The 15,401-nt window shown below is 38.9% G+C and overlaps 1 protein-coding gene across 4 annotated transcripts in view; it reads left to right on the top strand.

Moving 5' to 3' along the window:
* Zhx1 (zinc fingers and homeoboxes 1) overlaps positions 1-15,401 on the top strand; it is a 31,014-nt gene that overhangs the window by 443 nt on the left and 15,170 nt on the right. Inside the window, exons 2-3 of one of the 4 annotated variants that reach the window (XM_055626444.1) lie at positions 7,025-7,157; positions 8,185-8,297. The gene's annotated coding sequence lies outside the window, so the exon portion shown is untranslated. Of the gene's footprint in view, positions 1-4,106; positions 4,133-7,024; positions 7,158-8,184; positions 8,298-15,216; positions 15,283-15,401 lie in introns of those variants that run through there. The other 3 variants (XM_055626445.1, XM_055626442.1, XM_055626446.1) reach the window with 3 other exon arrangements.

Below are 15,401 nucleotides of genomic sequence, written 5' to 3' on the forward strand. Positions count from 1 at the left end.
AGCAGCAGCAGCAGCAGCAGCAGCAGCAGCAGCAGCAGCAGCAGCAGGGCAGAGGACCCAGCCCACAGCGTTGGGGCGCACAGCCTCGAACTGTCGGGGTCCGGGCCTGCCCCGCGGCTGGGGGACGCTGGCGGCGGGCACATTCGCAGCTCCCGGGTGCTCCCGTCGGGGTGTCAAAGCGAGGACCGAGCTTGGGGCAGGGGGTTTGCTGGGAAAGCCTCAGCGCCTTGGTTGGGAGAGCACTGAGTAACTTGGGGGTGCCGAGGGGATGGGGAGCTGGTCTTCCTGGGGGAGGACGTCTCTGGGACAGAGGACCCTAACTACTGTGCAGGTCCTTGGCTGGGGCGACCGCGACCATTGGCCTCTGGAGGCGTGGGGACGCGGCTCAGCCCCTCTGAGCAAGGGGTCTCCTGCTGGAGTGGAGTGCGCTGGCTTTGGGTTCAGAGTCACGGGAAGCCTTAGCTGGGAAGAGTCATAGTTGCATCTTTGAAAAGTACAGTTTTTTATTTTTTATTTTGAGGAAGACCAGGATTTTAGGGGAGAAGTTAATTAAAGAGGGTGGAAACACACTTGTCTTTCTGTAGAGGTATGGGCGTGAGTGCAGGGACTTAGAGGGGAAGATGGACAGGAGGAATCTTCAAGTCTTGGGGCTTAAAGGGAAAGACAGCTGATTTCTTGAAGGGGATGAATGGCCAGGAAGAGGAAATAAAAAGGATTGGGGTCTGATGGGGTCTGATGGCCGGGAAGCCCTTACTGAAGCTCTCACCGAAGTTCCAAGGGAAGGGACTTGAAATTCTTTGTTTCAGTACTCCAAGGGCACAAGGAAGGAAAGCAAAACTGAAGAGTAAGATTCTGTTTGCTATCCTTAGCTTAGGGATCAAGCCTCTGGGAAAGCAATTGGGAAACTGTAAGGGACAAGTGTGGATAAAGTAGGAATGCCACAGCACTCTTCTGTCACCAGGCCTTCTGTAAAAGACAAAAACAAAACAAAAAACCGGAAAGGACTAATATTTAGAAAATTATAAGAAAGGCTGATAGAGAATCTGTGATGTGTTTAGTAGGGTGGGATTCCATATAACTCGAAGAAACAATTCTCTCGTAGGTTACTATGATAGCAAAATGAAAATCCTTAAGAACCATTTCTCACCCAAGAAAGCGTGCGTGTGTTTCAGAGGGTATAAGTGCACCGTTTTGTTTGTGGTGCTGGTCGTTGTATTTCAGTCTTTGTCTTAAAGCTTTAATTTGCATGCGACAGGAATGATCTGTTTCTTTAAAAAAAAAAAATGCCCTGGAAAAGTCACTTCACAGTGGTAATGGGGATTAATAAAAGTTTGTTCTAACAGGGTTGTTGGCACAGAGATTATTTCAATTTCTAAAGAAGCAGTTCTGATTTCAGATGTTAAGTGAAGGAAAGGCTGAGTGCCGCCAGTGACAACAGTTTGGTAGCAGGGCATATAAGAAAAATTCATGAATATTTTTTCTCTTACTTTCTCTCTCCATCCTCCACACATTTTTAAAGCATACAGACTAATTTAAGGCAAAGTCAAATGCATAATCTTAGATTTTGTTTTGAAATGCAGTTTCAAAACATAGGCTGGCCATGAAGTCATGGCACTCCTCCTGCCTCTTCCTTCTCAGTGCTCAGATTACAAATGTGTACTACCATCTCAGCTAATTTTAGATGCTAATTTTTTTTTACATATATTATTCATTGTCTGTGTTTATGTGCTGCAGTTGTGTCCACAGCCTACTGTATGTATATGGAGGTCAGAAGACAACTTTCGGGAGTCACTTCTCCACCTGCTCTGTAGGTTCTGGGAACCAGACTCAGGTTGTCAGGCTTGGTGGCAAATGCTTTTACCTACAGAGCCACCTCATTGTCCCTTAGGTATTTTTTTAAATATAGAATTTACAGTATTTCATTTATCAATGATTTTTTTTGTGTGTGTGGAACTACCTCTTGACATGTTTCATTTAACTGCTTAGATTAAAATGAGAAAACAAAACAAAACCCCACAACCCTAGTGACTTGGGTAACTTACAACAGTCCTGAGCCATTCTTGTATTCTCAAAAGAGCTTACTGTTTTTGGTGGAAATGTTTTAAAGGCACAGGTCAAGTGTAACTAGCCTACGGCTCAGCGTTTGGAACACTTCTCTAACGATGTGCTGGTTCTTGGTTTCCTCACAGTGCATACAGCTCTAGTGTTATACTCAGTTCTGAAGAGATTAGTCTGGCAAAGCGGAGAGGCATAGATGCCAGATGCTTTGAAAATATGCTAAGGCTGAAAACATAAATGTGTCTGCATGGAAGATGCTCATTGGGAGCTTCATCTCTTGCATAGCTGAGCTTGCTTGGCTTGAGGGTTGTATATGAAAGATGTTGTAGAGATTTCACCTTTCATGGTACTTGTTTTTGCTTAAAAGGAGCAGAGCTTTGCTATTTTACTAATGTAGTCAATAACATACAGGCAGGGGCTTGTTTTAAAGATTTTCTGTTTTGTTGAATTCACATTCATATGGAAAGTGATGTGATAAAGTATTTTCTTTTTTATTGTCACACATTCTTAAAAAAGTTATTGTATTGCTTGTGTTCGTGGCTTGTGTTTTGCCTACATGTATGTCTGTGCACAATGATCCGCAGTACCCTCAGAGGCCAGAGAGGGGTTTGGCTTCTCTGGAACTGGAGTTACAGACAGATGTGTACCACCATGTGGGTTCTGGAGATCCTTTGGAAAAGCAGCAGTTGCTCCTAATTGCTGAGCCCTTGCTCCAGCCCAAGCATTCTTTTTACTTTGCTTCTTAGTAAAAGCTTGCTTACTCCCCATCTATTTTTTTTTTACATTGAATAAAGGATGTAATATTTGAGACTTAGTTTGTCCTAAGTTATGATTTAATACTTAAATGAAAGTGCTATTAAAATAATGAAATTGATCACAAATACAATTGAGGAAATAGCCTTTTTATTTTTGTTTTACCACTGTAAATTCAGGTTCAAAAGACCCTGCTTATTTGAATTTTAAACATGAAGAAAGTTGGGCACTTAGCTAGTTTTAATTAAGCATTGTAGTCAATGCAGTTATTTAGGAGGATGCTTGGCCTGTTGTATTGTTTAGGATAATTACCCAACATTACCCATCTTTGTGGCGGAGCTTGCTCATGTGCGTTTGTGTGCAGGTGCATGTGGGAGCCTTGGGTCAACACTGGGTGGCTTTTTCTGTGACTGTCTACCATATTTTTTGAGATAGAGTTTTCAGTGAACTTGGAGCTTGCTGAGTTGGCGAGGCTGGCTGGGCAACAAACCCCAGGGATCTCTCGTGGCTCCTCTAGCCCTGGGACTGTGGGTGCACCTTGTAGTGCTTGGCTTCTTTACCCAGGAGCTGAGGTGCAGCACAGGTCAAGCTTATGCAGGGAGCTCCTGACTGACTCAGCCATCCTCCTAGCCCTATTGTGCATTAAAAAAAAAAAATCACTATAACTGTTACATTATGGTAAGCACACATACTGTTAATTTTTTCAGAAACAAACTTCTTTAAAATGATTCTGTGTAATTTTAAAAGTAACTTAAATTATATTTACTTTTAGAACTTTGATATTGGCCCTTGAATAACTAGGGTTTTGTAATATTACTGTAATATTTATTGTATCCTTGTAGCTCTGAAAACTAGATTTGTTTAAGTAAAGTTGGTGACTTAGATACTAATCATAATATACATTTGAGTTTAAATTTTGGAAATCTATATTTTATAAGATTTACATTTATGTAAATATATAAAAATTTTATGCACTTACTAGCTTTTGTTCATTAAAAAGAAACGTTTTTACTTTTTCATTTTCTGAGCAGTTTCATTGTATAGCTCAGGAGGGCTTTAAAATTACAATGTAACCCACACTTGTCTCCAACTCTCAGTAAGTGTTGGAATTCCAGGTGTGCACTGTCATACCTGGCTCAGGTTTTCTGCTTTTTTAAAAGATTTATTTTCATATGCATTGATGTTTTTGCCTATGTTTATGTCTGTGTGAGGGTTTTGGATTCCCTGGAATGGAGTTACAGACAGTGGAGTGCTGCTAATTGAACCTTGCTTCTCTGGAAGAACAGAGCTCTGAACTGCCGAGTCGTCTCTCCAGCTCCAGGTTTTGTTCTTAAAAGATACTCTGCCTGGTTGGTGGCACACACCTTTAAGCCCAGCTTTTGGGAGACAGAGGCAGGTGAATATGAATTCAAGGCCAGCCTGGTCTGCAGAGCGAGTTCTAGAATAGCTAAGGTTAATCTTGGCATTTTATATAATCAGTGTTCTTTAATGCATTTAAGAGTCATGAAGACACACGCACATACACACACACACAAAGTTGTTAAGTGATATGTACCTTTGTCTAAACAATGACAGATTTTTAGAAAACATGTATATGTGTACACAGGCAATTTCAGAATGATATTTGATCAAGAAGTCAGCTGAATAAATGTTTGTGTGTGTTTTTAAGATGTAGCTCATCTGGGCGTAGTGGCACATGCCTGTAGTACCAGCACTTGGGGAGGCAGAGGCAGGCGGATCTCTGTGAGTTCGAGGCTAGCCTGTTCTACAAAGCAAGTCCAGGACAGCCAAGGATACACAGAGAAACCCTACTTCAAAAGGAAAAACCAAACCAAACAACAACAAAAACAAAAAAATTCCAGCACTCAGGAGGCAGAGACAGGTGGATGTCTGTGAGTTTGTGGTCAGCCAGGGCTACACAGAGAAACCAACCCTCTTTCAAAAAAACCAACCAAATAACAAACAACAACAAAATGACATAGCCTTGCTGTGTAGCCCAGCCTGGCCTGGAGCTTGCAGTTTTCCTGCTCTGTCTCCTGAGTACTGGAATTACAGGCATGTGGCTGTATACAAAAAAGTTTGAATCTTTTTTTTTTGAGAGCCTCTCATGTAGCCCAGGCTGTCATGAACTTCCTGTGTAGCCAAGAAGGACATTGAACTGATCTTCCGGACCCCGCCTTCTAAAATTTCTAGGGTTACAGATGTACCCTGTGGGGCCCAGTTTATGTTGTACTAGGGATTAAAAGCAAGGCCATATGAGTGCCCTACTAAATATAGCCCTGAAGAAATTATTTTTTTTGCAGGGTTTTCATTTTCAGTTTTTAGATTGAGAATTTTTAAAAGTCGTATCAGAGCTTATTTTTAAAATACAGTATCAAATAGTAGCTATAAATATATATTTATTATTTAAAATAAAAGCTGTCCAGGCAATAAGATGGCCCAGTGGTTAAAGACACTTGTTGCTAAGCTTAATCACCTCAGTTTGGTCCCCAGAATTCATGTGGTCTAAAGAAGGGCAACAGACTCACGAAAGTTGTCCTCTATACCATGGCATGTGCCATCCTCCCAAATAAATAAGTAAATACATGATAATAAGTGATAGCTATTACTAATTTCAGGTGATTAGGTTTTTGAGACATGGTTTCTCTGTGTAGCCTTGGCTGTCCTGGACTCAGTTTGTAGACCAGACTAACTTAGATTAGTATTATGATTTGAATCCCCCTTTTCTTCTTCCTAAATATGCATTTCTCCTTTTTTATTGTCATGAAAGGACTTAGAAAGCTTTGATATTTGTAGATATTCACTGATAGTTATGCCTTCCTCCTATCCTAAATCTATTTCCTTTCACAGTACATTTTTGTGAAAAAGAAGGTTGTTGAAAATGAACTGTGCATGGACTGTGTTTGGGAGTGTAAAGGTTAACAAGAACAGTTTCTCCTCATTACTCTAAGGTTATTTGTGTCAAAGATTTGTCAGTTCTCTGCAATACCCTTTACAATGTGTCCTACAGTAATGATTCCATTTGAAGGTAACTCAGAGTATGTATGTGTATGGGGGGTTGGGTTATGATATATTATATATTATATAATAGATATATATATCTACCTACTGTTAAAGCCAACTTGTATTAACATACCAAGATTACAAACAGGGAATACAATGCACTGGTTAACTGGTACCCAGATTTAAAAAAAAATTATAATTTATTACTCAATTTTAAACCAAGACTTCCTTTATTATATAACTTGAAAGTAATACTATAAATAAAATCCAAGCAAAATTCATTGAGTTCTTGCTAAGTACCAGAAAGTAGTTTTAAGACATACTACCTCCAAAGCAGCCCCATTAACGAAGCACTATCATTTGTTCCATCCTATAGATGAGGAGGCTGAAGTGTACAGGCAGTTGCTTGTCCAAAATCAAGCAGGTAGTGAGTGGCAATGCTGGTTTGATCGCAACTGGTTGAAGAGTCTAGGCTTTTAGGTCTTTATATCTATTTAGGTCTTTATTTCCACTGGAACAGCTTGTTCTTTTTTATTATATAATGCACATGGTTGAGCTCTTTGATTTCTGAAATCCACTCACCCTAAATTAAAAAAAAAATACTGTGATTTAGAAAGAGATGTCCTCAAGGAATCTCTGTATCCAAACTGGAATAGCATCAGAAAAATGCGGTTTTCATTCAGAAGAATCAGAGGGCTCATCTGGTGTGCCTCTGTTGGTCTGTGCCTTCACATGTCTTGGCAGTTCATCTCTGGAGACTCTTGTTCAGTAAAACATCTTGCCCTTTTTGTATGATTTAAGAATGAATTTCAATTGGTTAACAATTTCCTACTGTATTAATTCACTTTTGAAGATAACCTCCCTCTTTGACAGCTGTTTCCTATTTTCTCTTCTAATCCATGTCCTGTAGATGGATTCTTAGGATGGCTGAATATGGAGATACTAGAAAACAAAACTGCAGAGCCCTGAGCTACAGTTAGAATGAAGTACTTCCCTGGGTCTGCCAGTAAAATGCTCTTTTACTTTTCATGAAACCAGTGGGACTTTGGCCTAAACTTCTAGTCAACTTAGAAGTTTTACTAGTGGACTTTTAAATATATTTACAGTATTTCTTAAGACTCTTTATAAGATTGTGTGTACCATTACCAGGAATAAGAAGATAAGGTATTTGGGAAGATAAAAGATGATTTTCTGTTTCTCTGTGTTTTAGAGTATCTGTGATTTAAGAACAGCAACAAAAATATTTCCAGCTTCGGCGCTGGAGAGATGACCCAGAAGTTAGGAGCACTGACTGCTTTTCCAGAGGACTGGGGTTCAATTTCCAGCGCTCACATGCGTGGCAGGTCATAACTGTCTGTAACTCCAATATCTGACACCGTCACACAGATATATGTGCAGGCAAAACACCAATGCAGATATAAATGAATAAAAAATATTTCTACCTTCGAAAGTATTGCTGTTATTCTAGTAAAAGAAGCAGCTGTAGTTTTTATTAAAATTTCCCAAGTGGATTTGGTACTCTTGGAAATATACCAAACACTTTTAGACATTAGTTTGAATTTTCAGAAAATGATGAATTAAAACATTTGTGTGTAAATGAAAGAGTTTGTCACTATGTAACTCAGGATAGCCTGGAAATTGTTATGTAGTCTCAGCTTCCCTTGGACTCATAGAGCTACTACTGCCTCTGCTTCCCAAGTGCTGGGATTAAAGCCATGTACCATCATGAGGGGAAACTTTACACAGTACTAATACTTGACAACACACTGAACTGTCATTTGGTAACAACTTTCTAGTTAAACACTGTCATGACTTACCTGTGAAATGTCCCAGTAGGCTCATGTATTTGAACACTTGGTCTGGTGGGTAGTGCTGTTCTGAGAGGTTATGGCACCTGCCAGGTGGGAGGGCCTACCGGGAAGCCTTTCTGATCTTTTCTGGGCCCATGGGTATGTGAACAAGTCTTTTCATGTGCATGCAGGCATGAATGCTGCCATGTCTTCCCCATCATAACACTGTGAGCCAAATCCTTTTTTCTTTAAGGTACTTCTGCCACTTATGTTGTCACAATAGCATTTTGGAATTTTATTGAAAATAATATAATAGTTACTGAGTTGTCTGTATAAGTAGATTTTTAATGCACCTTTAACATTTTGTGTTTCCTACAATATTGAGGTTGGCTTTTATATATGCATATAAATGTATGTATGTATGTACGTACGTATGTATAATTTATACATACATTTCTATGAGGGTGTAAGTTTTTCCCCAGAATTAAGTATTTTTTAAAAGCCAAAGCCTAAACTATAGTAGTTAATAAGTCTAAGTAATAGCAAAAGTAATAAAGTAATAGTGTATTTTTCTCTGTAGGAGAAGACTGCTAGCTACTCTGGGACAATCTGTGATAATGGCCTGAGCCAAGGACCTCATTGGAAGGGATAACCTTCTTCTTTAATGAACAGAGAGCTGAGGAAGAATGGCAGGTATGTGTTTCATTACTTATGGATGGGAAAGCCCTGGTATGGAAGTACTCACCTAAGTGTCCATAAGATGGTATTTGCTAATGTTTAAAAAGCTGCCTCTACTCCAAATTCCAGGGGAGCTGATGTCCTCTTCTTGTTTCTACGAGCACCTACACACATGTGCATGCTCACATGTGCGCATGCGCGCACGCACACACATGCACTCACACACAATCTTAAAAAAGACAGTAATTTTCTCTCTCTCTGTCTCTGTCTCTCTCTCTTAAATGATTTCCTTAAAGCAGCAGCTGAGGGCTGGAGAGATGGCCTGATGGTGGTTAAGAGCATGCACTACAGCGAGGCATGGTGGTACAAGTCTTTAATCCTAGGATTTGAGAGGCAGAGGTCAGTGGATCTCTGTGAGTTCGAGGCCAGCCTGGTCTACATAGTGAATTCCAGGCCAGCCAGGGCTACATAGTGAGACTGTCTCAAACTACCCCACCAAAAAGGGAGGGGAGAGCACTTACTGTTCTAGAGGACCTGAGTTCAGTTCCCAGCCCTCAGCCAGTGGCTACCTGTAATTCCTGCTGCAGGAGATCAGATGCCCCCTTCCGGCTTCCACAGGGAAGCCGGACATGTGGAATATGCTCACACTGAGTCACATATACATACACATGAATATAAAATAAAGTAATAAATAGCAACTGTAAGCATGAAACCTTTTTTAAAAAGCACTTGCTCTCAAACTTTAAGAACTATGACTATAATTTCAAAGGCAAATGCATTTCATCATAAGTTATCTTTTAAAGATTAATTTTTGAATGTGTATGTGTGTGTGCACCAGGTGGGTGGATGTGCCTGTGGAGCCCAGGAGAGTGTGTCAGATCCGCCTTGAAGTGGAGTTACAGGTGGTTGTGAACTGCCTGACATGGGTGCTAAGAACCAAACCTGAGGCCTCTGCAAGAACAGAGTGTTCTTAACTGTGGAGCCATCTCTCTAGTCCTTCATAATACATTATTTCGGATATTAATAATTTGTTTTTCAACTAATACTTGCCAAACTCTGCCATGTTTCAGGTACTGTGCCAGATGCTCTAATAATGTAGGATGAAGACAAAGGAGCATTATCAGTGAAGGACCTTGAATGTGGGGAAATTATCTAAATGTTTTACTACTCTTTTATCTATATTTAAAAATGCAATCGGACATGGTGGCACACACCTTTAATCCTAGAGCGTGGGAGACAGAGATGAGGGGATCTTTGAATTTGAGACTAGCCTATTCTATATAGCAAATTCCAGGCCTGCCAGGGCTACATAGTGAGACCTGTCTTTAAAAAATATATACAAAATTCAGGGCCAGTGAAATGACTTAGTCATTTGTAAAGGCAGACGACCTAACTTTCATCTCCAAGACCTACACTGTAAAAGGAGAGGACCAACTCTTCCAAGTTGTCCTTTGATATCACACATTTGCTTTGACACACATGCTCACACACCGAAAATAAAGACATGTAATTAAAAATTAACTTCAGTTCCTAAATACTCAAAAAATATATTATAAATATACAGGTTACTGATAACAGTGAGTTATAATTATACAAATTAGGATGGTATGTGTTTATTTATATTAACCATACCAATTTTTAACTATTTGACTGTACTTTATGTTCTGATATATTTTATCTAATTTTGGCTTTTACAGGAAACATTAGGTTATATACTATATATCTGAAATATTTTAGTCCAGTTGTTATTTTAATTTTTTAAAAAAATCAAATGAATATATCCTCAGAGGGGTAGGTAGTAGTCAGCTCATTTTATAAATGAGGACTGCTATGGGCAGATGCATGATTTTCCAACTTCTTAAAGAAAGCTAGCCTTCCTCAGAACTAACAATAGCATTCTTGTGTAAAAGACAAAGCATGCCATCTTGCAAAAACTAGGGAGAAACTGTCTGCAGCAGACAAGCACTTTTGGGTCATATTCACAAACTGTCAACAAGCCAGTTTCACGATGGAGCTAGCTTATGTCACTCACTGTGGTCCCCCACCTCCTAGCAGGTATATGCAAACTGGGCTATTAATGCCTAGAGACATTTTCCTCCTCACATATGGGACCAGAGCTTTCCAGCAGCAACTTGTCTGACCTGGATTCTTTAGTCTTTAGTATCGTTGAGTTCCACTCTCTGACTTGAACAAAAGCAGGTAGAATGATAGCTTTTTACCTTTCAGCCTTCATTAGCATTTGCAAAGGGATCCTCTGAAATTAGTATCCTTTGGTCATGGCTTTAGATGCCTTTGCTTTGGTCATATTCATTTCTGCCTTTCTAATCACTTTAATACTGGACTTCTTTTGGTTTTGATGTATTTTTTTAGATTTATCTTGTAGGTAATGAGTCTAAGTGTCAGTAATATTTAAAAACCATTTAGATGGGTACACATTTGTGTTGACAAATTCATCATCATCATCATCATCATCATCATCATCATCATCATCAGTTTTTCAGACAGGGTTTTTCTGTGTAGCTGTGGCTATCCTGGACTCACTTTGTAGACCAGGCTGGCCTTAAACCCACAGAGATCCATCTGCCTCTGCCTCCCTGAGTGCTGGGATTACAGGCATGTACCACCTCACTGGTTTAATTTAATATTTTTTAAAAACTGGGCTGTTTAAATTGTTTACATTTTAAATGTGAAAACGCCTTAGGTATATGAAGGCCATTGTATCTTTCTGCATGTCTGTCTGTCTCTTTTCTTGTGTATAGTGAATATCTCTTGTTTTAATTGGATCTCATTATTTTTTGCATATGATTTTAAGTATTTTGTGCTCTTACTGGATTTGTGATTTTTACTTTGAATACAAACATGTGAAAGTAAATATTTCCAGCTAGCTAAATGGAGCTCTGACTCTGAGGTGAAAACAGTGACACTAAAGAGAACAGAGTTCTGAGAATTCCCAGGGAATATATATAAAAGAGGATTCCTAAGGATTCTTAGTGCATACATGCTTGCTTCTTAAGAACAGTTTTATTTAGTTGACGCTAGCTAAAATACTAACATGAACCTAACTATAGCATCTTCGAAGATATTTGTATTTGAACCATATTTGGTGTAAAAATATTATTTTTATTCATATATAATCTTACAAAAATAACATCCTTTGTGGCTAAGTAGGCCACCATACTATTATCTGTTAATCATTTAATTTGAAATACAAGACAGCCAAAAAGAAAAAAGGCTTGGGAACTCAATACAGCCAAGACTCTCTAATTTATAAACATTTTAAGTACATTTAACATTTTTATTAATAAGCACAGACTCCAGTAACTTTAAACATTTTAAATATTTTTATTTTATGGATATGGGTGTTTTTCCTGTATGTATATTCATCTGGCATCTGGAGAGGCCAGAGGAGGGCTTTGGATCCCCTGGAACAGGAGCACAGATATTTGAGAGTCTCCATGTGAGTTCTCTAAAAGAGCAATCAGTGCTTTTAACCACCGACCCATCTCTCCATCCAAAATCTACTCACTTTCTCTGTGAAAAAAAAAAAACTTCTATTGAAACTGTATTAGATTATTATAGTTTTTTTTCTTTTTTTTACAGAGCAGAGTCATGATTCTAAGTACAAGTTGTATTTGCTCTTATTGTAAGAACTATGCTGTTTTCACCCGAATTTCACTGCAAAAATACCCCATGGAATGTTTTTTCTCCCTTAGATTTACTCTTAGTTTATAAATTAGATATACACTATTCATATGTAAAGCTTATTTGTTACTAGTGAAATTTAGATATTAGCAAATGTTTATTGAATGTTGACTGCTATATTTTAATGATTATAGTGATTTAGGTTAGAGAATATTGTCATATTCTGATGGCTAAAGTGACTTTCATCCTATGTGCTTATTACAAACAATCTATAAAGCAAAGCACAGAGTTTTCAGTAGTTCTTCCATAAGTGAGCGTTCAAGGAAGTGAAATGCATACACACATACACACTAAAGGTTTTATTTTACTTTTTATTTATTTTTTATTTATTATAATTTATTCACTTTGTATCACAGATGTAGCCCCCTCCCTTGTCCCCTCCCAATAACACCCCTTCCTCCCTCTTCTCCTCCCATGCCCCTCCCCATGTCCACTGCTTGGGGAGTCCTCTTTCACTTCCCTCTGACCCTAGCCTATCAGATCTCATCAGGACAGCTGCATTGTCTTCCTCTGTGGCCTGGTATGGCTGTTTCCTTCCCTCAGGGGGAGGTGATCAATGAGCCAGCCACTGAGTTGATGTCAGAGACAGTCCCTGTTCCTCTTACTAGGGAACCCACTTGGACACTGAGCTGCCATGGGCTACATCTGTGCAGGGGTTCTAGGTTATCTGCATGCATGTTCCTTGTTTGGAGTATCAGTTTCAGAAAAGACCCTTGGGCCCAAATATTTTGGTTCTGTTGCTCTCCTTGTGGAGTTCCTGTCCAGGTCTTTCTATCTTTCCCTTCTTTCATAAGATTACCTGCACTCTGCTCAAAGTTTGGCTATGAGTCTCAGCATCTGCTTTGATACCCTGCTGGGAAGAGTCTTTCAGAGGCCCTCTGTGGTAGGCTCCTGTCCTCTTTCCTGTTTTCTTCCTCTTCTGATGTCTATCCTGTTTGCCTTTCTGAATGAGGACTGAGCATCTTACCCAGGGTCCTCGTTCTTGCTTAGCTTCTTTAGGTGTACAGATTTTAGTTTGTTTATCCTATATCATATGTCTAACATCCACTTATGAGTGAGTATGTACCATGTGTGTCTTTTCTGCTTCTGGGTTACCTCATTCAAGATGATCTTTCCTGGTTCCCACCATTTGCCTTGCAAATTTCATGATTTCCTCATTTTAATAGTTGAGTAGTATTCCATTGTGTAAATGTACCACAATTTCTGTATCCATTCCTCCATTGAGGGACATCTGGGTTGTTTCCAGATTCTGGCTATTATGAATAAAGCTTCTACAAACATGGTTGAGCAAATGTCCTTGTTGTATAGTTGAACATATTTTGGATATATGCCTAGAAAGGTGTAGTTGGATCTTGAGGTGGCACTATTCCTAATTTTCTAAGGAAGTAACAGATGGATTTCCAAAGTGGTTGTACAAGTTTACATTCCCACCAGCAATGGAAGAGGGTTCCTCTTTCTCCACATCCTCTCTGGCATGTGTCACACTAAAGGTTTTTAAAAATTTTATTTGTATGATTGTTTTTTGCCTGCCTGTCTGTCTATATGTAATGTATGTATGTATATATGTATGTATGTACATATGTATGTATGTATGTATGTTCATTTACATGCCTGGTACCCACAGAATCTATAAGAGGCCATCTGATCCCTGAGAACTGGAGTTACAGATGGTTGTGAGCCACCATGTGGGTGCTAGAATTGAACCCAGGTCCTTCGGAAGAGCACCAGTTCTCTTTTAACTGCTGAGCTGTCTCTTCTCTTCAGACACTTCCTTCATTTTTTGAGACAGGGTCTCATGTATCCTGGGCTCTTTCTATGAACAGGGATGACCTTGAACATATAATCCTAACCTTCTATTTCCAGAGTGCTGGGATTACAGGTGTGTGCTACTATGCCTGGGAAATCAATTCAGGATTTTTGATGCATGCTGGGCAAGCATTCTACCAACTGAGCTTAAAGACTTTTTAAAGTAAGTTTTAAACATTGTTGGGCCTTAATATGTCTTTGTTGAGCCTAGAGATATAGTGGAAAGCCAAACACATTCTTTCTGACCGTAAAAGAAGAATTTGTATAAAAACTCCCAACATTTTTATGTTGTGATAAAACAAATTTTGCTTTCATTGAGTCCTTCTGTAGAGGCATGTTTTTGTGGTTATTTTTATGAGTTCTGAATTATGAGTTGATTGAGAAGCATCTTCTCCTTAGAAGAGCCAGGATGTAGGTGGGCTATAGAAACTGGCTTGGCCAGAGCCACCCTAGAGAATATGGGGGCTTTTGAAGCTCTTATAACCAGATCCAAAACAATGTCTAAGATACACTTGAGTACACCTGCTCAGGGATGGCTTCCTGCCACCTCTAAAAACCTTTATGAAACTTTTTTTTTTTTTGCCTTAAAAATAAGGAATATGTTTCTAGCTTAAGCTAGGCATGCCCTGCAATCAGAGTGAAGTCAAGTTGGTGGATAAGGTAAGGGGATTTTACATTTGAGGCCAGTCTGGGCTTTTACAGCAAGACCATGTGTCAATAAATAAAAAATTCAGCTTATTTAGTTGATACTAAGTCAGAACTAACACTAGGATAAAATCAAACTAGAATCTGTTTGCAATTTTCAGTCTTTAAAACTATTACTTGTTATGTTTTATAGGGAAACAATATCAAACAATATTAATGAAAATATATAAATATCATAAACATTCTACCTGTACCATATGAAAAGTCCATTTTAAAGCTATTTTATCAAGTCTTTGTTCAAAAGTATATATATATTTCTCCTAATTATTATTATTAATATAATAATTCAAATTTTATTCATATTTTAAAAAACATACTATTTGGATAAAATCTTTCCATGTTCCTTCTTTTAAGGTTTTGTTTTGTTTTGTTTTGTTTTGTTTTGTTTTTTGTTTTTCAAGACAGCTCTTTTCTGTGTAGCTCTGGCTGTCCTGGCCTGGAACTTACTCTGTAGACCAGGCTGGACTGGAACTCAGAGATCTTCCTGCCTCTGCCTCCTGAGTGCTGGGATCAAAGGTGTGCGCCACCACTGCCTGGCTGCTGTCACCACTTTTAATGGCAGTGTAACAGCTGACTTAATCAGATTTAAGAAACATACTTCTCTGGGGCTGGAGAAATGGCTTAGAGGTTAAGAGCACTGGCTGCTCTTGCAGAGGACCAGCATTCAATTACCAGTGCCCATATAGTGGTTCACAGCTGCCTGTAATTCCTGTTCCAGGTGATCTGATGTCCTCTTCTTACTTCCTCAAGGAACAGGTGCACACATGGCAAACAGACATACATGCAGGTAAAACATTCTTATAAGAAAAATTAACAAAGAAAAAAAATATTTTGTCTATAGACCCATGAACTGAAAAGTTTCCAAAAGTAATTATATGCCCAGCGCTTGATTATCTGGATACTTTT

This window comes from Psammomys obesus, unplaced genomic scaffold, assembly GCF_907164565.1.
Source record: "Psammomys obesus unplaced genomic scaffold, mPsaObe1.curated_primary_1811, whole genome shotgun sequence".
Taxonomy (NCBI): domain Eukaryota; kingdom Metazoa; phylum Chordata; class Mammalia; order Rodentia; family Muridae; genus Psammomys; species Psammomys obesus.